This window comes from Orussus abietinus, unplaced genomic scaffold (genome assembly GCF_000612105.2).
Source record: "Orussus abietinus isolate OABI.00-Male unplaced genomic scaffold, Oabi_2.0 scaffold3, whole genome shotgun sequence".
Lineage (NCBI taxonomy): Eukaryota > Metazoa > Arthropoda > Insecta > Hymenoptera > Orussidae > Orussus > Orussus abietinus.
Window position 1 is genome coordinate 2,948,612 of NW_019395984.1, and position 23,158 is coordinate 2,971,769.

The following is a 23,158-nucleotide window of genomic DNA, read 5'->3' on the forward strand; positions in this document are numbered from 1 at the left end:
TTTAATGCATGCGCCTGTCCTTTGTGCCTTTTGAGGATTCCTCTGTGGTCGTCGCGGCGCATAGAAAAACATGAAAGCGAACGGACGGCCGGACATGCACGCGCGTGCCAAGGGGACGACGCCGACGGGGTTGTTGTCGCGACCGAGGAGGGAGAGGGTGGCCCGAGGGTTGCGAATGCGGACGCGGGATTGTAAAGTACCGGACAGGGCCTTCGACCGGTGAAAGAGGGATGAACTCCTATCGGGGGAGGGGTGTCAACCATGGGGTGGACGCACTTTTCCAGTATTCGAGTAAACTCAAAGCTACCCTTGGACTGCACTTTAAATTTTTCCTGCCTCCACCCTGTTACTTTGAGAATTCTTTTATTTTTTTTTAATCCTTGGCTAATTTTACCATCAATCTCGGGACATCGACATCGATGCATATTCTCCATTCCGGGGGAGAAAGAGACGGCGGGGGTGTCGCGTGTCCTCGTAGGTGCAAAGTCGACCGGGTGGGGGGATTCACCCTCCTCTTTCCCGGTCCACTGGGGACCAACGGGGCAGGGTCCACAGGGGGTGGGTGGAGGGTGAGAGCGCGATGCACCGACCCGGAGAGGAGGGACGCAAACGGTGGACAAGGGTGCGCGTCCGTTTCTCCGGGAGACGGGGGTGGATTCCCCCTCACCCCTCCCGGATTACGGACACAAGGAACCGCGTCGCTCTCATTCCGTATTCCATTTCGCCGGAGAGGGTATTCTCTTTGGCCAGGGCTCATCAGCCATTGTGTCCGTCTGCTTTTCCACCCCCTCCAACCCTACCGGAGACCGACCCCTAATTATTCCCCCGGCGACTTTGGCCGGCATTTTTCAGAGTTCACGCGCAAAACACTAATTGACCGACCGCTGGCTAACGATTCCGACCTCTTCCCCCCGCCGGCCACGCGACCCCCTCGCTCCCCCTGCGGAACCTGCAATTTGACTAATTGGCCCACGTCGGTACTCGCGGGCCCGCGTAATCCGGATGCATTCTCGATACGTACCCCTCGTTATCGGGACGCGGTCGCCCGCTGGACCGCCGATCTTACAAAAAGGAGATGTTGGACAAAAGGAGATGAAGGGCGAAATTAGACGAATAGAATTTAGGGGAATTTATCATTGACCGTCGATCTTATGAGAAGGAATATTAAAAAATATATATAAAAATTGAGAATGAGAAATTGGACATGGAGTTTAGGGAGAGTTGGTATTATTTCTAGGAGAGGTACTGCCTCCCCTGGCGATGTAAACCCGAAGAGCAGAGACTCGTGACCTCACTCGCTCTCGTAAACCGCATAGTCCGATTCTTACGTCAGGTCTTATTTTTCCCCGGGGACGTCATCGAGCCGATGGAGAACCGGAGTGCCGTTCTCCGTTCTCCATTCTCCGACTCTGGAGATGAGCAAGATGGACGAGACGAATTCCTTCCACGGGATGCTGGGGAGGTTGGAACTTGGATGAGCGATGACCTCCCAGGGATGAACCTCGTTTTACTCGACCTCGGCCCTCGCTGGTTCCCTTTTCTACGAAGTGTTCGGCGTCCTTTCGAAGAATCTCCTCGAGGTGTCGAGGCCCTTTGGTCGAGGTCGGCCATTTTCGAGCCGTTATGGACCGTGGAGGCGGCCTTTTCAATGCCGGAGCGTTCCCTCGCCTCGAAATATCGCCGGGAAATATGATTTCCGTCGCGATACTTCAACCCGCCGCGTTAATGGGGAGAGAAGAAGAAGAAAAAAAAGGGGGAACTTGTCATCCATCCTATTTCGAAACGTCAAGCAAGGGCGCTAGAGAAGATTGGTGCAGCGCAGGGCGCAGTCAATGGCCCGGAGGACGTCTTGACGGACCTTTACTTAACCGGCATTATTTCCCCTCGGAAAGGGCTGCGGAAATACCTCCAGGAAGGTTCCCTCCTCTCCGCCGTCTGTAGGAAAAAAAAAAAATCTCGAGACGACGCCGCGATTCCCGAGCAAGGGACTCCATTTCTACGCACGACCGAGCGTACCGACGGGATATTAATTTCGGGTATTAAGAATTATTTATCATCCCGACAAACGCGTAAGGCTGTTACCTTGGCTCTCGAGATACTTACACCACCGATGCCGAATTTTATTCCGACCAATCTGGGGCATTAACAATTTTTTTTTTTTTTCATGCAAATCGAGGGGATCAAGAGTCGGGCGACTTCTGTTTCGGCCATTTTTTCCGGTGTTTAAGGGACCGGTGTATTAAGGTCCCCGACTTAAGTGGCCCATCCTGTGTATCACGAACAGCGACATAATTATTGTATCGCGGTAAGGAAGCGTCAATTTATTAAACGTTCTCTTACCGCTCGAGGTACGACCGAGCTCGATTTTTCGGTCCATATTGTCTGCTAGGAAATGAACGATTTTTTTTTACCCACGTTGTAGCCCCAAATCGTCTCTAAAGGGTGGCGCGTTCTGGACGATGTAATCGAGCCACGCGCAGAATCTCGATACAGCGTTACAAAGGGCGGTATGGAGGCTTTATAAAATAGATTCCAAATCCCGAGTAGTCGAGTCGTTTGTTTGTTATTTAATAGGGTTTACAAGTCGGTCCAATTATATCGAGAAAGCCGCGGCCGTTTCGTTCTCTCCAATAAACCCGAGCAGTAACGGCGCGTTAACAGCTGTTACTATGAAGGCACATATTACCGAGATAAATTGTCTTTGATGGGCACTAAATTAGCGTTTATTCATTCGAATACGCGCCGGTACGTCCGAATCAACTACCTGTCCGACTGGGCAGATGTTCGAGGCCGAGTCGCGTTATAAAAGGACACGCGTTAAAAAATTATGCGCGTTGTATCGAGTTGCGTTATAAAAGGACGCGGGTTATATCGAGTCCCAGTTGCGATATCTACAGCCGTTAAATCGTTACCAGGAGTGTCCCGGGTTCCCGAAGGATTTAATTAATCCCAGGATGGAGCCAGAGTCGGTCTCGCCTCGGACGTCTTTTCTTTGCGCGGGCCGGAAGTTCCGGGCGACGTCGTTTTTCCGGCCCTGTAGGGAGTTTAAATCACGGCGTCGCAGGAGACAAATCATAGGCGAGACTTTACGAGGGTGTCCTTATAAAAAGATACAGTTATGGCGTCTGGGATTCATTTATAACCCGATCCAATTATCGGCCAGCGTCGCGTTTACGGCCCCGTGGACTCCTCCTACGGGGGTCGGGCATGAAGAGGATACTTTATACGCCCTATCGTCCTTATATCGGGCCACAATTAACGCCGATCGTTTACAAGCCGGCCACGTGACCGGTCGCGTGGACGCCCTGTTAATCCCGTTTAACGGCGAGCTCCTTCTCGAGGAGAAGAACCGGACGTCTCGGCGTTGTCGCGTATTTACTCGATGTAACCGGGGACAAAAAGTTAATGCCCGAGGCCGCCACTTGGGTTACATTTAATAAGGACGTCGATCGATCCTCCGTACACGGTCATCCGTTATAACGCGCCCGTGGACGTCTGTATTAAAATGCAACCGCTCGTCGTTGCGGGGCCCAACGGGAGATAAATCACTCGTCCTCCTCGTTGACTCTTCTCCGTGACGAAGGGAACGGTTAAATAATTAACAGCCGACGAGGAAACGGAATTAATTATTCGCCTTTAACGCGGGACCAGATTTCGGGTGACAGGCCGAGACGGATTCTCGATCGGGGGACTTCTTTTTAACGCGATGCTATCGAGACCCCTGCCGGTCGCCTTTCGTTACGCTCGTTATTTCCGTTTTCTTTTTCCCCCTTTTCTCTATTCTCCTCGCCTCTTTTCTTTCATCTCCCTCGGGGGAGGGGAAAGAGACGAAATATCGATCCCCACCGGCTGGCAATGATGGAGATCTCGAGAGAATCGATTTCATGCGAGTCTCGCCGATCGGCGGACATCTTTATTAAAACTCCGTTTAACGGGGACCGGTAACCCGAGAACGATCGCGGTTAGACGGATGACGTTTCGTTGCGGCTCGAGGAGGGACTTCCTGAGGGATTCCTCCGGTGATCCCTGACCCCTCCCGGGATACTAAAAACTGATTAACGCCGGGCGTTGCGATGTCGAAATAAGAAATTAACGGCCACGAGTTGCTCGAGACAGAGCCTCCTTCGACGGGCCTTCAGGAATTCGCCGGTCGCCCCGCGCTATCTTTATTAATGTCTTCGTTAATATTCCTCTTAGCCGGAAATTATAAGTGGCAGTTGATCGTTAACGATCTAAAGTTACTTCGGGAGACGTTTCATCTCGCAGAGTTATGAGGACTCCTTCGTTAGGAGGAAAGAGGGACGGAGACTGGAGGGTCTCTTCGGGGACGAGGAAATATGCGGAGTAAATTACGCTAAAAAATCACCGGGCCGCCAGTTAACGACTTTTTCGGGCCGCCTCGATTTCTACGTTGATGCGGACGTCCTGAGATTTATCCCCATCTAAGTGGAGAGTCCATCGACGGGAGAGGAATCGTTCCAGGGATTCGGAAGTCGGAAGCATTGACCGACCTCGGTCGCTCGTTTCCTCCCCGGGGCGAAAAACTAACGACCAATCTTGGTTACGAGGATCGATATACGTCTTCCTGGTTAGATTAGACCAGATCGGTCTCCTTCGGGAACGCCGAGCCAGGGCGTAAATGAAAATCTCGAAGTGCATCGATCTAAACGACAAGTAGTGGCCGTTAAGTCCGGACTAACGGCGGCCCCTCTTCGAGTAGCTCTTCGAGGAGCTCTTCGGGTATCTCTCCAGCCTGGAAGAGAGTCCCTTAATTCCATTTTCCATTAATCAGAAAAATATTAGACCTCCCCGTTCGACGTAATTCCGTTAATTTCCTCGAGTTTCCTCAGGCTTCGGATTCCGAGTTCCGATATCCACTCGGAATTGGCATTTCCTCGCGATTTGGTCCAGACGGTTCCAGGAGGAGAAATTCCCGGCCGAGCGGGAGCCGCAAGGAGTCTCCTCTCCGAAGATGGCGAGCCGGCATATAACGAGGGCAGCGAGAATGAAAATCGAGGTCTCGGAGGGAATATCGACCTGGCCGTCGAATAGAGCCCGTTAAACGCCGAGGGGGAGAGGAGGCGGAGGTCCTTGTTCAAACAATAAGTCCGAATGGAAGTTAGATCGTTGGCTGGAAATCGCCCTGGGCCTTTCTTCCAGACTCGTAATATCCTTGACTCTCGTTCGTTTTATATATACGGATCTATGTACGTCTCTGTGTGTAAATACGTGTCTTCGTATCTGTATGAATGTATATATGGATATATATATAGAGGGTCGGAGCGAGCGATCTTACACTTCAGCAGGAGCTCGCGTAGCCGGTCCTTTTTCGCAGGACCCTCCCAGCTTTAATCTCTTTAACCGTTCCTTCTCTCGATCTCTCGTGCGCTTTCCGGCTCCCCCTCGTCCACCCCTGGAAAAGGGGAAACGGCCACCATTGTGAGGAGCGAGCTCAGACGCCCCGTCGACTTTTCGAGGAGCTCCGACCAGAAAATGACAAGTCGCTGCCTCCTCGCCGGACACCGTGAAAGAGTCATGCTTTTTCCGGGTCGCTCGCTTTTGTTCCTCTTTCAACCTCCGGCCAGAGGAGATACTTGTTAGGTGCATTGAATCCGCCCAAGCTTTCCGAGAGCGATCCGACCGAGAGGTTCGTTACCGCCATATTGCGCCGTGAAAGGGGACCGCTGAATCCCGCGACGCCAGACAGGTTCCGCGTCGTTTTCCGCCCGAATGGCCCACCCCACGTGAAAACGCCTCGAATAAAAGTTGTTTGCCCTCAGGTTGGGAGCAACTTTCGTTGATAACACTTTTCCATCCCGCGCGTGGTTAAGGCGCGAGTCCGCATTGTTTCGCGAGGGGCGACGCGACGCCTGCCCAGAAGGAAGGAGCGCGCCTCGGTCGGTGTCCTTTTTATTACCATTTACGATGTCCTGCTAGGGCAGCGCTCTCCGAATTAGGAGGCTGCCACGTTCTTTAACGGCTCTGGCAACGTCGAACTGGGTTAAAGATTAATAATTCAGGTTTCTCGCCCGGAATGCGAGGGGCGCCATTGGGCTTTATGCTAGGTCTTTATACGTGGAGAAGGACACTCTCCGTCGTGTCCTTTTATAAGGACGGTGCATAAATATCCGGTTTATTACTCGACCGTTAAATATCTTTGTCAACGATTTAAACATTTTTTTTACGGTTTTAGACCCCCTCGGAGCGTCCGCCATTTTGGTCCCTATTCTTTGCGCGCGCCTTTTCGCGGAGGATCTTCCTCTTTGAATTTCTCTTAAAGCGGGGATTTATCAAGTTCTTCCTTTCTCTTTTTTCCCTCCACTTTTAATAAGCACTCCTTTCGGTCCTCATCAACCGGAGGAACTTTAATCGAATTACCGCCGATCTCTCCCGGAGTCCCGGCGTCCCCTCGGCAGACGTCCCGGAACTTCCTGGACGTAACTGCACTTGACAGTTGCAACTGCAACGATCCGCCCCAGACGACCACTGTGTCCGATCTCTGACGGGATCATCTTCGTAATTCGCGATGGCTCTGGCCCCGTGTAATTCAGTTAGAAGTTTCGTGCACCTCGTTCCCTGTCCCGACTCTCCGGCGTTCGAGCCAGAGATATCGGCTCTCTGGCCATTTTGCATATGCAGTTAGTTACCACTTTCCGGATCCAGTGACCATTTTCCAGACGCGAGCGATCCACTTAATAATAATTTTTTTTTTCCTCCCTCCGCGAAACCGCCGAATTAAAAATCGCCACTCGGCGGAGAAGAATTATTAATTAAACCCGGAAATATTTCTCGGTGTTCAGTACCCGTCTCATGAGTTTCTCGGGAATTTCGAAATCCGCTTGCAATCGGCAGCGAGACTTAATTCCCCTATAAATAAATCCCATAAATATGGGCCACCACGGACACCTGTACCGATTATGATACGCGCTCGTTATTACCTCGCCGGCGTTCGATAGCGGCCATAAAATCGCAGGTTTATTGTAAAGTAAGTCTCATTCCCGCAAATAAGAGCCACGGGTGCATGACGGACTTTGGCCGTTTAAGCAACGGAGGTTAATGCGATTCCGGATCAGAGTGGGCGGTGCAGGTCGTTCGTTTCGCGTTTCGACGTTGATACGGTGCAAGGAAAAGTTGACGATTAGGGCTGCTCGGTGAATTGCCACTCGTGGGGGGCAAAACTTTAATCGACCTCGAAGGGAAGCTGCGAATTAGGGAGCTTTTTCGGGCCCTGCAAGGGGGTACCATAGCCAATCCATGTGGAACACGCTCGCCGGAAGTTGGAGGCCCGATCGAGAGCGAGGTAATCATCCGGAACATGGACCGAGGTAATAATCCCGGTGTTCGGCCCCTCTCTGCGGGATCTGACCCCGGAAGAGCTTTCGAGTGGCCCGGCCGACGCGATTCATGGGCCCGGTAGGGATGCTGCAGCTTGAGTCACTCGTAGAAAAAAGAAAAGGAATTACGCATTACGCCCCCCTGGCATAACAACGGAAATTTAAATCCCCGGTTCTATTCAGCATCCCAGGGGGATTAGTGCCCCCGAAGAGGCACCCATCCTGTATAATCAACGGGAAGTGAGATGACAAAAAAATCGAAATATTAAGCAGATTACATAAGACCCACGCCCTAATATGTCCTTACGATATTCATATTATTTCTAGATTGCAACGATAATAAATATTTCTATATTTCATCTTAGACCCAGCGGTCATCCCTGATATCCCGAGCCCCTCTTCCGGGTGGACCATCCCCCGGTTCCCTATCCTTCTAGGACGCGATCCAGGGGGGTTGACGTTTGACGTCTCGCGTTTGACACGCGCTTGACAATGGAAACGGGGAAAGTGGCCACGCGAGCTTCCCTCCCCCGAAAAGTCAGAGGGATAACGTCGCCACTCTCGCGTGGCTCTCAATAGAATTTCGATGCGACAATGGCGGCGACCTCGGGCCGGCTTCACCCCCCCTGGCACCTCCACGGGGGATGAAGCTATGGGGTTCCAGCTCAGCTGGCGCGCATTATGCCCGCCCCGCTGCCTCATTCGATGTCTCCACAGGGTATGGGGGGTTGTGCCCGCCATGCCTACGGTTTAAGCTCGCTTATTAATTCCCGACGTGCCGCGAGCTCTCTCGCGGATCGCGAGAGGAGGGCCGGAAGCTGGGAGATCTCAGCCTCCCCCACGTCTTCATCTCCTCTCGACTCGTCATCCCCATCTCGGCGCGCTGCAGCCCTTTCACCCTCTTCACCCCCGTATCGACGTGTCCGATGTTTCATTTCCGAGATCTCACAACCGCATGCTTTTTATTTACTTCTATTCCTTCCCCCTGCCCATTTTTCATTTCTTTTTTTTTTTTAATGAAGTCCTCTCCTTTGTCCCCTCCGCCCGGCCTGTCTGCCTTTTTTAATGACTCCTGTTCCTTGCTCCACTCCCCTTTGTTTCGCCCCGTTCTACCCATCCACGTTGCCTCTTCCTTTTGCTTCGTTTCGTCCGTTTCTTCCCCCCCTCCCGTTGACCCCACCGACTCCGGGCGTTTTATTCTCATCTTTATCCGGGGCACGTTGCGAGATGTACCGGGGGATTCCGATCCGTGACTCTAGGCAATCGAGCGAAACGCTCGAAAGAGACCGTGATTCGAGATCGTCGACCCGAACGATTCCTCGTCGATTAGTTCGCGTTCGATCGCTTCCCAAGACGAGGTCCCCTCCCTTCCCCCTTGGCCCCTTGTTCCGGAATCGGCGGGACGGCCAATGGGAACGGCAGGAACGGAACGACCAGATTCCTATCGGCCATCCCGGCCGATGCATTATTGGTAACTGCATTAATGGCGACGTTTCATGGGCCGCCCAGACGCGGCAGCGCCGATAACGATGCTTACCGAGGAATCGATGGTTCTTAAAAATATTTAAGCCACCTCCATTCCCCCTGGGAAGAAAAAGAAAAAAAGAAACACGGCGGTGCTCCGTCCTCGTCGCTCGCGCGAGTCATCCGCGGTGCATTCGATCAAATGACGGGTCCTAATGGGAGGGGTCGTCGTTTAAATTCGGGCCAACGTCCTCGGCGTTAAAAAAAAGGTCGCCATTGTAGCGGAAACGTCGTGATAAAAAGTCGCGGCAAAAAGGGCAGTCCTTTTATTACGGTTGACACTTGGCGAATTCATCCATCCAGGGCGGATCGGGCCCTTTGGAGCGTGTCCGGAGTCGCTCCTGATTCCGACAGGGTCCTGCGGGAAGGGAGGTCCTTTGCCGCGATCCGGACCCAGGTGACACCTCCCAACAATGACGATATCCGTCACGGTACGTCGAGATCGTCGACGGCGCGTCGACTTCCCCTCGGGGGAGGCGCTCGCCTCTGCGCCCTATCGGCCTGCACCGATCGCAGCTGCAGCTGCAGCCAGCGCCCTGCACCGGCACGTGGCCTCGGAATCGGCAACGCTTAAGATTTGATTTGCTAATGAGCACGCTCGGCGCCGAGTCTTTGCCGGAAGTTAACGCCGACTCTGGATGCCTGAGAAGGTGCTCCAAGACAGTGGAGTTAACCTCCTTGCCTTCCACGGTTTTCCACGTCGTTCACCGTCGTCGGGTGAAAAGTACTGATCGAAAAAAAAAAAAAAACATTTCTCTGGGTCGACGGAAATTTTTATGATTTTTCTCCTTCGATTTGGCATGGACACCACGAGGTGCTCGGGATGCAGCGGAGCTGCAGCTCCTTCTGGCGGTATCCTGCCTTCGTATGTACGCATTTTTCGGGACGGATTCCGCATTCCCGGCCATTTGGCGGTATTTATCGCGGGGGTGTAGTCCGCGGTTTCCGTGAGATTCGTAATTCTGACGGGATCCGGATAACGGGAGAGACCGGTGGTAAATTGATAGACCACCCCGATGGAGCCGCCCTGTATCGGCAATGTGTCTATAAACGCGGCGTTCCCCCGTTCCTCTTCGGATAGGTGGCACGTTGAACAGGAGACAAATGTTCCTCCAGGAACAGCGGCTCTCCCGCCGCGGGGAGGACGAGGAGGAGGAGGAGGAACGGAATCGCTACCGACCCCGGGCACCAGCTGTCCCATTTAATAGAGCAATAAAGACGTGAATGGAGCGTTGATTTATGCGACTCCTATTATTAACAGTCGAGGCTTAAGCCGGGTTTACGCGAGGGAATACGCCCCCCTCCCCTCCGGAGCACCGAGCCCCCCTTTCCATCGGGCCCCGATTTCTTCCTCGACGCTCCCTTCGTAATAACGATTCTCCAGGGTACACCCGGATCGGGTCTTTAACGAGACTGGAACACCCTGGAGGACGCGCGTCTTCGATGGGTCTTAAACGCCTCTAGACGGCTCGGAACTGGTCCGAGGGTGGCTTTTTACTTCCAGGAGCGGGAACACCCTCTGGAGAACGGTCCTCGACTTTAACAGCCGAGGCGAAATTCTGGGAACAAATTAATTAAGCTGTCGTATTTTCTATTTGGCGGATAATTCCACCGTGTTTCTTCATTTTGCTCCGGGAAAAAGTGGCCAAACGAGGGATATACCGATGATAATTAAGTTAATAATTCATTGATCTGCCGAGGCATGACGCACGGTACCAGATACTGTACGTCAATGCGTCATGACATCTCAACAACCTGAAAATCTATTTCTGGGAACCGGGTCTTCTCCATTTGCGGCAGTCCTAAATCGCGTCATCGAGATAGGAGGTGCACTTTGGTGCAATCTCGGCGTTGAAGAGCGAACGTCCGTTCTGCGATTCGCGGGGGGCTTGGCTTTTGGAAGGGAAAGGGGAGGGCATTTCGCCCGGAATACACTTGCTCTCTCTCCTTATATCTTAAGAGAGAAATGTCGATCGACTGGCCAGCTCGCATACTGCAGTCGCCATTATCGTCGAACGAGCTCTGGCGCCACTTCGATGATCGAGGCTCGCGACTCGACTGCACTCGAGTGGGCAGCCGTGGCGTAGCGTGGAGTAGCGTCGAGTCGCTGAGCCTACGTCACTTGGCACGTTCGATGACCGATAGCCACGCATTTACGCAGACACGGGGCGACCTCGATTAAGGATATAAGTCACTTGCCTTCCACGCATCGCCAGGCGCGGCACGTCACGCCTTTAATGTGCTACCAGCGAATGAGCAGCAAACGAGTGCGCTACCAGCCAACGTGCAAGGGAATGTGCTATCACACGATATCGGAGAAGACCCCGTCACTAAACCTGGGACCAAAAAATTCCCTATCAAAGGACGTGCATCGAACAATTGCACTATCGGCGAGTGCACCACTGGGGAGCTCGGTACCAGAAAACCCGCTATCGGCGAAACGGGCTACTGGAAGGTTGGCACTGCGTTATAAAACGGGGTAAGAAATGCAGTAAGTAACCAGTTGGGGCGTTATCAGCTTGGAGTATGCAATCACCAACCTCGTGCTACCGACGAGCGAGCCGATCCCTCGGACGCTGCGACTAATGGGATCGCTCGCACTGGGGGGCGCCGGGTCGATGCTCCGGGAATTCTTGGATGATCGGTCAATAGGTCGAATCGATACCCGATCGGCTCGGGCAAGATCTTGTTAGTCGCGCCGATGAGCTTACGTAAGCGGGGAGGTATCGGTAGCAGCTCCCCGACTTGCTCTCGTTGCACCCGTTGCACCGTTCAATGCGCCAATTTCGAACCTCCGCTCGATCCATTGGCTCTCCTCTCCTCGAAATTATGTCCATAAAAAAAATCTCAAATATTAATTCCCCTTCGAATGCCGGGAATTTTAGCCAATTAGCCAATTTCTCCTCCATCGTGACTTCCCCGGATTTAAAGTCATCCGTAAAAATTCCTGCTCATTAAACCTCGCTCCTCCCCTCAAACTCCGTAATATGTCTGATAAATTGATACACACACTCGGGACGTAAATCGATTGGGGCATAAATCGTCTCATCGAGGATGCGCGATGCGGCGATATGATTTAATATGCACGCGAATGTGTGCGCGGGTGCGCGATGGGCTCGAGCCCGGGCCCGATGACAAAGAAACAATCCCGAGGCAGAAAATCGTGGCGACGCGAAGACACGAATAACGAGTGGAAGGGTCACGAGTGGGAGTGGGATCGTGGGCCATTGTCGGGTATCCCTGGTTAACAAAGGCCGGGGTCTCTCCCTCGGGACGGGAAAGAATTGTCCGAACGGTAGCCAGAAGTCGGGCCCTTTGATCCGCGGCGTTACGGAGCCAAAAATGTCATCGCCAGGCCCACACGTGGCCGAGCCTTCGATTCACTTCCCGGTCGGAGGAAGGAAATCCTACGGGAGCCATCTTGCCGGCCCGAAGCGGGTTTATTCTTACGCTCGAATTATATAATACCCCATTAATTTCGGGGCTTTCGTTTGCGCAGCTGAGGGCTCGATATTACCGCCCCAAGGTACGCGAAAGCCACGCAACGGTGAGCCCGAAAGGGCCGCATTAAAAGGAGACACTGCTGTCGAGATTCCGCCATTATTGCCGAAGGGTGAAATTATTTAAACCCCGTGGCAACCCTGACTTCGATTCTACCTACCATATAGAATCCCGAGCGACGTATCGCTCCACTCCTTCCGGGGATTTCTTACGTTAGAGGGTTGTCTTTAGAAAGTTTATATCATTTTAAGGGGTGGCTTCTTTATCGTTTTTTTCCCCTACTTCTTCTTTTTTAGAGTGTTCGTTGGTTAAAGCTCTGCCGTTATGGGGGCCGCGTTGTCGAAAAGGTTTAACGGGCTGTCCATTTTTAGGGGTGGGCTTGCTCAGTTGCGGGGTGGGTGCATTGTCCAAGGGGAAGGTGCAGGTTTAAAGGCACATCGCTTTAAGGGACGCATCTCGAGTCGCTCGTCAATCCACGCCCGGAGTCATTGAAATGCATTAGGGTTAAAGCTCGAGGAAGTCTGGAGGGGGAGCGACAGGGGGAGAAAAAGCACGTTCGATATTACGGACTCGAAAAGCCATCGCGGGCCGCGATAACCCGTATTTATGGGGCTGAAAACTTCCCCTATTTACTCCGGCATTATGAGCTTTCTTATAAAAAGGGACGGAGGAAAAAGAAAAGGGAGGGGGATCCGTTATAAGGACGCGAACAATGGCTGCAGTCGCGGTAACCAGGAGTCCTCGAATGTCCCGATACAGGAATACCGTGCAATTCCACCGTTTCCCCATAGAATCGGATTTTTCGCGAAATCCCGATAACTGCTCGTTTATTTACGAGACGCACGTCTAAGTGCTGCCGAGTCGAGGAATTAAATTCGGAATGCAAGTACTTTGCAAAGTGCAGTCGCGTAAGCGACTGTCCTCTGACGATTCGGATCACGTATCGGCCACGTTTCCTGGGGGGCACCTGCCCCTTCCCTCCCCTCATCCTGCAAGATTTTTCTGTAATCGCGTTACACACGTACACACGTACGTGTAACTTCGGGCACGTGCCAGCCGTTATGACTTCCTTCGCCAAACGAAATTTAATTTACAACGACCCCCGTCCCGGCGACCCTCCGATTTCACTCCCTCGTTTCAGCCCCCTGGTATAAATCTCGGAATTACGATATTTCTCCGGAGGATATTTGATTTAATGCACTTTGGTGTAACGCCTCTCGCGCTAGCTGTTAGGACTTTACGCCTCTTGGAGAGAGACATTTTTCCCGGGGATTAAATAATCTCAGCCGTCGCTTCCGCATTTCCCGGAGGAGGCTGATTTAATGCACTTTCGGTGCATCCGATGCAGTTTTTCGTTGACACCCCCGGGAACGATTCCGGGAATTTCCGCATCCTGGGACCCTCGATTTCGCGATTGAACGGAAGGACTTTTCACTCTCGGAAAATTCTGAAGGAATTTATATATATTAAGGATATGTCGGGTGGTTTGATGCTTCCGTGGATTTTTGTAGATGTTTACTAACTCTTGACTCCTCGTGGGAAATTTTTGTAACCGGATGCTAACGGCTGCGGTGCATCGGAACCGATGCTACGGATTTCAGACCAGTGCACTCGCGGGATCCTTCGGCAGGGTTTTTAATATCTTTTTTTCGAGAGAGGGTATTTTGAGAGACGGTCGATCCCATGGTTTCCATAGTCGATCGAGTCTCGTTTACAATCCGAGTCCCTCGGGAACCCGGCTTACCCGTGGGAATGGGGAGATTTGTAAACAGTTCCTCCTTTTTGCTCCAGAAACGCCACACGTGGCTGAGCGACGTATGGTGGTTGATCGTGCACTCGACACGATAATCACTTAAGAGAGATGTTAATCGTGATAGGCAAACACCCGAGTCATCTAGACAAACATTTTCCCCTGGGGAATAAAAAAAAAAAATATTTCCATGTTTTACCGTAAAGTCCGAAATAATTACCGCACCCCCGAGCTGTCAATTAATTGTCGCTCCCTTGATTACGCCGCGCCAAGGGCGATCCTTTTATTTTTATACATTTTGTACATGAGCAATGCCTGTAGACACCAGATTTTCTGAATGTCAGATCCATCTCTTCTCGTGGGAATTTATCCCCTGAATCGACAAGTGCCTTTCTCAGCTTGAAATGCACCGGATGTGCATCTCTCGCCGCGAGTCTCCGGATGCAACAAGTTCATTCCGTTCGGTCGCACTGATACTCTTGAAAATCGGTGCCCCCGCTCCCATTACTCCTCGGCAATGTCTGTTTCGAAGATCCCCCATAAACCTGGCCATACCGGGCTTATATCCGCGTAATATCGCCAGATTACGCTTATACCGCGCGTACAATAAGAGCAGAAGTGAGATTCAAATGCGAACGGCTCCTGCGCCGGCCATGTTCCCTCATGGTAATTCGACGACATTGACGGTCGTTATACGGAGAAATAAACGAGAGAGGAAGGAAAAGTCGGAGGACTTCGCATCGAGGCCGGGCATCGGGAGATTATAGCCTCGCGGTCGGGCGAAAGATCGATTTCCAATAATCAGAAACCGAACACCCGACGACGGACGAGTCCGCGCAGCTGGACTGTGAAGGAACAAAAGGACGACAAGGACCGAGGACGAAGGACGGGAAACGAGGACAACGGCTCGAGAGACGGAGGATGTACGGAGAGAAACTCTCGTTGATTTTTTTCAACCGAGTCCTTTCATCCGTCCATGGGGAAGTGGGACTGTAATTAAAAACCGTAAAATCTATAAAATCTGATAAACATTCCAGGGAGAACAAGAATGAGGGAAGACATTTCATACAAGCGAAATGATACTTTGAATGGTACCGAAGAAAAGATTTTGTTAATTCGAAGAATAATTATTTGGCTCGAATGAATTTTCTTATTCTTTTTCGATGTTTCGATATTGGAAGATTGAAATTCGGAAGGAGATTCACCACTGTCGTTTAGCTGGAAATTGAATTTTATGGACGATTAAAAAAGGCGCTTATCACTCGAGGGTGATCGCTCTATCGGTCACGGATGATTTGGTGACCCATTTAAGGGCGATAACGCTTTTTCCTCTCGAAGCCTGCTCGCGGGTTATCGGAAGGCTGATATCAAGCGTCGCTGATAGTCGATAAACCTCGGCCTGATACTCGACCTCGTATTTGGGGCAGTTCGTGATGGAGTCATCGTTGTCATCGTCGTCATCCCTCGAATATCTCGCCCCTTTTACGAAGTTTCCGGAGCCCCAACCGGGAGTCTCGGAACCTGGAGATAATTCGAAAAAGTGTCACGGGGGACCAAGTTCCCGGCATCCGGGGCGGCTAGGGCGGAGATCAAAGCCGAAGGAGCCGCTGCCGGAGCGAGACCCAGAAAAGTTAAGGACGTCGTCGGTTATTCCGGAGGCGCCGGGCAATAAGTCGAAATTGCGTCTTCGGCCTGTCGACGCCTCTTCCTCGGGCCTCCTTCCGTAATTCTCCTTTCTCTCCTCCTCCTCCTTTCGCCCCCGCACTTCCTCTTCCCGTATCATAGACTGCGGGGATATCCTCCGGTTATTAGTCCCGTCGCGGCCGATGATTAATGCCGGGCAGAGTTCGGAAAATTGGCCTCGCCGGTGACAAAAAGCGGAGGATAAATGCGCCTCACGTGCCCCGACGACGTGCGTACGGGTGCTGATGAAACCCGTGGGAGGTGCCGACGGGAAAGGAGTCGGATAGAGAGGCCACCCTGAAGAGCCCCACCGAGAGGCAGGAAGAGTCGTGAGCAAAATCGGTCCTGGTCTTCTAGCCTCGGCCTTGCATTGTTTTAAGCATTTGTTCATCGCTGAAAAATGTTCAGCACTACAAGACGCACTTCCACCTGCGATTTTATTGAACCGAAATCGATCATCTCAGAAATTTTTCTGTGAAAATTAGAGGAGAGTCTTAGGGCCATGGGGGATGAAAAGTGCTGCTCGGTCTTCTAGGAACGCTCAAAGCGGGCCATGGGATGTTTGAAAATCAAGGAAGTCGTAATTCAGACAAGGTCTGGGAATCGATTCCGCGTGTGGGTCGCGTCTCTCTCTTTCTCGAACGCGCCTTGTTGCGCGTCGAGCCGCGAGGCGCGTTTCTCGCGGTATTTATGCGGCCGCACGGGTCCAGACGTAAGTGCAGTTTCCAATTTCACCGCCGACACCGGACGGTTTCTCCGGCCGGCTGTACGGCGACAGCTCCCCGGGGAAACGGGATAAATCATTCGATATCGACTTACCTCGGACACGCTTACTCCCCATTGGCCGATTCTTTCATTCCGCAACGGCATCCTTCGGCCGCGAAATGAATCCACTTTCGCGGCGAAGAAAGAATGCCCAAGGATGGCCTCTCCTCCTATATCACTATTCTCAGTGAAACGTACACTTAATTTTTTGCGCGTTTAATAGAAAAACTCCTGGAATCAAAAAATCGGTGGGAAATTGTCCATGGGGAGTGGAAGCACTTTGCGGGCAAGAATAATCCGGGAGATTTATTAGAAATAATTCACTGCGACGTTAATAATAACACTTTGTACAGTACTTTCATACCGCGAGGCCGTTCTACGGTTAAACTTGAGGTTAGGAATTCTTTTCGGGATTTTCCGGAGGAGCGTCCCAGTTTCTGGCGGGTCCTTCGGGAATTTGCTGCCAAATCCGACGTGCCATTTCGCGGATTTTAGGAGGGACGTCGTAGATCGCGCCGGTTCCCCCGGGAGGGAAGGAGGAACATCTTGAAATATCACTCGGGTCGCAGTTCCTGCGGGATTTATAATGTCGTCGCCTCGCTTCCGCGAGTGCCGCGAGCTAGGCGAACCTTTCCCTACTCCCGGTTCCCTTATTTCCTGCCGCGATAAGGTGTCCCCACGGAGTAGTATAAAAATGCGAAGTCGTCCCCGAAACCGGAAACTCAAGACCATAATCGATGGCTCTTCGAGATTCATCGCGGGAAAAATTGAAATAAACTCGAGACGCCTAGCCGTCCTATGGAGAAAAATCCTACCTCCACTTTGGATTAATGTATAAATCTCAAATATGTTATGTGGGTACTTGAATTAATTTTTATAGACAAGCTGGTTTGATTTCACGCGTGATATAAAATTCTCGGTTCCCTCGGTTTCTTCGGTATCGATTTACGATCCGATTCCGATACTTCTCCCCATTTTATCGACGCACTCTCGGTGCGTTTGTTAGGGGCATGGAAGCGCTGGGCTTTCCGTGCGTATCCTCCGTATACGCGGTACCGTGATATAAGAGGAAAGTTCAACAATCGTCTCTGCACATTTACGTCCTTTTTGCGAGGTCGCCGAAGGAGGCGGCTCAATAAAGAAGACGCGTCTCCAGGAGTGCGGAAAGAAGCGACGAGACGAAGGAAGGGGAAGGCCCGAAGAGGAAGTCGAAGAGTGCAGTGATAACTTCCACGGTCGATCTTCAAAAGTTTATCTTCCTCGCCCAACCTGTAGCGTGTCCCTCCGCTATTTGCGATTTATATTTCCACCAGTCCCGATGACAAACGCACCTCCATTTCTGCACACGCTCTTCCGCATTTCTGCACAAGACTGAGGGGCCGAGAAATCTGGAAGACGTGCATCGTAAAAATTCCCTCGGGGTGGATTCTCTATCCAGGGCACGATTCTTGGCGTAGTATTTCTGGAGCACTCGTCGTCGATGATTATTAATGGCAATCGATTGAATTAAAATTTCTACCTATCGAGTGGACTCGCACATGTGATAATGGCGGTCTGCGGGGACGCGCAAATTCCCACTGATAAGTGAACCACGGAGTGTCCCCCGAGGTGCATGTAATCCGCGAAAATGTATCGACACGAGATATCGACGAATTTCGGTAATACCAGACGCGCTTAATTGAAATTTTTAACGCGATGTTTAGAATTTGTATTTTATTATTTCTTTTCTGGGAGTTTATGAGGTGACCCACGTTTCAGGAGTTGAAGGCTAAAGCATTCGTTCGTTCTTCCCCAGGCTCCATATCCTGGAGTGTCTCATCATTATTGTCTTCCTTTATTGAAGAATCTCTTTACTATCCCGTTCATAAAGTACCACGCGATATTGAACTTTTGAACGTGCCATGCATCCCCATAACCACGTCTTCGACCGGAGGCGCCGTCGCCTAGACGTTGTCGAAGACGTCGTCAGGTACCGTAATATCGCATGTAGCGGTTATTCTATTTTCCTTCCGCAGTGGATAAATATAAACAGGAGAACCGAGCTTCGTTTCCGGTTACCCAGGGTCGTCAGGAAATCTCTTAATTTCCCTCGGCGATAAAAGACACGCAATATCGGGCTTCGGGGTGCCAGGTTGTCCTAACTGCAGCCACCCCCGAAACGACACGTGTCAGGGGGATGTTTCCCTGTACGACGGAAAACGCAAGACGCGTCTAACGAAAACGTATCGGTCCCGGATAAGCGGGATTTCTCATATGAGACCTTCCGGGGAGATGACACGGCGGACGGTGTCTTGCGGAATCCGCGACGCGTAAGTTACGGCTCGCTTGCGCGATCCCACGCGTAATTGGCTCGTAGGGGGATAACGAGGATCTCGGTAGTCTTTCTTGTCGAGGCGAAACGAGCCTTAATAATTCACCGCGATATATGGCGGCCTGACGATACCGCAGGTCGCCGAGGGGAATCGCCGTCCATTTTTTGGACGTTTCCGACCCGCGCAGGGCGAGGATCCAAATCCCGCCAGAACCACGGATCTTTTTTTTTCTCTCAAAATAATTAACTCACCATTTTTTTTTTCATTCGGTGAAATGGGTGGAATGAAGCTTTTGCGATGATTGGAATTTATTTAGCGAGAGGAACGACGTCGAGCGAATTTTCTTCGGGCTCGTGAGAGAAAACGCGAGAGGTACCAGAGGCTGTCCATCTGGGCCTGGAGAACGGACACTTGAACTTAGCTCGGAGCTTGGCTTCAAGTGTTTGAAGTAATCAACTTGACTCGATGAGTGACTGGACACTCGACTGGGCGAAACGGAACGAGTCCCATAATAAAGAACCGAGGCCCATGGAGTGACTTCTTGGTCTTCAGGGCGCACACGCAGCGAGCTTTTTCCCCTTCGATCAACGAGTCATATGGGAAAATTGGCGAAGAGGACCGGTACCAGAGAACTCCGAAAAAGTCGATCTTGGACGTTTTAATCGCGTACAGAGTTTTTCGATGGAGGTCTTTTTCAATCACCGGCGGAACCCCGAGTGACCCTCCGGTCCCATAACTTTCGGATGTAGCTGTTAGTATGCAAAAGAGGGTAACCGAAGAGGACGTCGAGGCGAGGAGGAAAGGAGGAACGAGTTTCGTGGGCGTAAGTTTCGTGGCCCTAAACGGCGGCAGTGCGTAAGGACCGTTTATGCCCATCTGCCGCCCTAACGAGACGTAATTGAAATCTCTCTACACACGTAAACCGCATGTACGGTGCGTACAGTGCTCTTCCTCCCCCCGACCCCGTTTTCTCACGTCGCCTCACAATTGGCTCCATTTATTCCATTCCGGCGCGGTTTCGCCACCGGCAAAGCGCCAGCGGACGCCATCTTAAAATGCCCGTCCAAAACATCCTCTCGTGATAAATCTCGAAAATCTCTTCCCCTTAAGTTCCATCATTTTTCAGGAAACTTCCGTTTAGAAATCAAGCATGCCCGCGGCTTAAACGAATCCTCGTCTGAAATTAGTTATAAATACGCTGTACTTTTATTTCGATTATTTCCGGGGCCATTTATTATCCTGGAAAAAAATTTCAACAATGGAGGCCTTACCTCGCATATATATATATATTTGGGTGAGTTCAATAGCAGGTCGAACGGGCTTCGAAATTTATGTCGGTTCTCGAATTTCGAGGGTGAAACGAGGCCGTTCAATTTGAAGAAAAGCTAGCCGGTCTTGTATCACCCGGGACCAGTCGAGGATAGGCCTTCGGGCCGATTATCGATTATCGAAACTCCCGTGGATCTCCCAATAATTGCCTTCCGAGGCGCGCGTCGACATGTTTCTCGTACGCGCGTTTCGAGGTCTCGATAAATCGAGTCATCGATCATCTCCGATCGCCCTCGAAAGGAATGCCCCGGGCGCGGCTGATAAATGATAAACCGGTAAACGGGTCGATCGCACCTGAACAGGTAGCCGGGAGGAGATACGACGCCATCGAGCAATTTTTCCCGACTCGTTAACGTTCACGCTCTAAACATTGTCGAGAACAAGACCAAAGCGAGGAGACCCGACATCCTATGTAAAACGCCCATGACGACCCGAAGACGTACTCGAAGATGTACTCGAAGATGTACTCAAAGGCACCCGAAGAGCTCATTTCTCGCGCGCAGCATCTCCACCCTGTCCGATTACGCCGATATCCCAGAACGAATCGAGTCGCGCATAAATTTCCTCCTTTTGCAACAAAGTCCTTTGAAGTCCGAAGTGTCCGCTTAATTAAATCGGGGAATATTCCCAACCGGGGAAAAATCGTAAATATTCCGGTGACGGGCGAGGCCGGCAAAAAGGAAACGAGACGAGACGTTTCATTTGCCGAGCGTCCGGGACTTCAAACGAGTTATAAATCTCCGATGTTGATTTTGGACGCTGCACGCCCTTTGAAACGTCGATTTTGATTGGTTTATGCGTCCTGAGTGCGGCGCAATTTTTTTTAACAATTTTATTTCGACCATCGCGTCGGTCGGGCACGAGTCGAGGTTGTTGTAATTCATGTAAATTGATATAAATATGAGATATTAACAGGCGACACGGGGAGTTATTAACTCGGTTTCGGGGGAGTTTTTCGGACTTGGTTAAGTGGATTTCCGGGCTTATCGGGGAAAGGACGACTGATTAGCCTCCGAAGGAAGCAGCAGCAATTTCGCGCCCTGGCCGGCCCCTTCGTCCTGGAGATAGCTATGACAACGAGATAGGGACTGGGAGGGGTTTACGTGGCAGACGAGAGTAATTACATCCAGAGTTGCGCAGTAGTTCTGGGGACTTTCTCGAGATCTCGCGTTCCGCGCTCATCCCGCTTCATTTCTGCAACTATTTCGCCTGCTTTCGGCCTTTTTCTCTTCGGAACTTCGGAACTGTAAAAGTTCCCGGGGAACATTCCTCCCTCCCACGGAGGAATTATTCGCGGTCGGAGGACTCTCTACCCTGGTTTAAAAAATTTTAAATATACCCTTCGAATGATATGGAAATTAATTTGACCTTAATCGTGGCTCCATTCACGAGAAGAGTCCTTAAGGTGTATGAGAGTGTCATATATATACATGTACCGAGAAGTAAAAATGTTTATAAAATTTTTTTCCAAATTGGGTGAATCCGAATAATTTGTTAGAATATACATTTTTTAATACTATATAAATATTTTCACGTTTTGATATAGATAGAATGATTTTTTATATCAAATTAATGTAGCTAGAGGAGGACATGTATACTTGATGATACGAGACATTTAGGATACCTCCGGAACGTGGATCTAAGGACATCCCCTTAACGAAGCGAACCTATCAACCGTACCTTATCGAACCTCTATTAAGGGTACCGCAACCCATCAAGGAGAAACCCTTAACGAAAGGCGAAAATCGGCCCGATAAATCCTGGGAAATAATTTGTAGCTTTTATCAGCCTGGAAACGGCTGTCGGCAGGATTTAATTAAAATCTCTCCTCGGAGGCGGCTTAATTGACGCGCCGCGAGGACGCGTTCGGTAATCGAGCGACGCCGCGTCGAAAGACAGGCGGATCGATGTCGTCGATCGTGTCGCTAATTTTTCGCGTAAACGACGAACCGAGCCGACCAATTACGAGCTACGATCGGCCAATACCTGCTTTGCAATTTCTCTCAACTCTTATGGGATTCGCCAAGTCGCTAATTATGCGCGCAATTAGCGCAATTATCTGCGCCCGACTTCCGCGCGATAGCGTCGCGACGCCGCGACCTAGCGCCTTATCGGCCTCGCCTATCGCGCGACCGTACCGCTCGTCACCTGGGAAACTCTCGCGCGCTCCCGATTTAACGTGGAAAATTAGCGCTAATTCTGGATAATTTTTGTCATTGCAGATCCGGGGCATCTTCGCACAGGGTAGTAGAAACTGGGAGGTCCAAGTAGGACTTGGACACGTCGTGGATGCCTGTATTCGTCCAGAGATTCCCGGTGAGTGATAAACACTTGGATATATATTTTAATATTTTTTTATAAGAAGTTATGGTGATTTATGGGGAGGTATCTGCACCTGGGGGTTTTCAGAAATCCTTGTGTGTATTTCTTTATGCCCTTTTTATAGGTATAAGGAGTCGCGTTAGGACTGATTGCGAGGGAACGGAAATAGTGTTCCCACAGGATGGGGATTTTTATCAGAGTGCGCGCATCCGTTCCCCAGTCACAGTGAGAAGCTCTCACGCGTTTTTCTGGTGACTTGAGCGAAAACTCTACAAAGGCTGCCCAAGCCGTCCTGAGGCCATCTTTGTTCGGGCTTGACAAACCGCGATTGTGTGTCCATGGGATATTCTACCCTGGACTCGAGCGTTCTCTCGAGTCATGGGGATTCCGAGAGTTTACCAACTTGCCGGAAGGCACACCGGTGTCTTTGTTCGGAAGAGGTTCGGGCCTCCTTCGGCGAACACTAAACTGTGCACTTGTTACGTGATGTGTATACACTTTGGGAGCAGAGTAACTCCTCTGTTTCGAGAAGTTTAGTTTGACTCAGGAAAAATTGAGGGCACAAACTTCCTCATCACCCCCATAAAATTAATTTCACTCCTATATATATATTCTTCCCTTCTGTAATTATTGAAATT

The 23,158-nt window shown here is 51.0% G+C and overlaps 1 protein-coding gene across 1 annotated transcript in view; it reads left to right on the forward strand.

The window, feature by feature from the left end:
* The window catches only part of LOC105699176 (discoidin domain-containing receptor 2), a 78,897-nt gene that overhangs the window by 7,516 nt on the left and 48,223 nt on the right, over positions 1-23,158 (forward strand). The window contains exon 2 of the mRNA XM_012423976.1: positions 22,421-22,514. The gene's annotated coding sequence lies outside the window, so the exon portion shown is untranslated. The remainder of the gene's footprint in view (positions 1-22,420; positions 22,515-23,158) is intronic.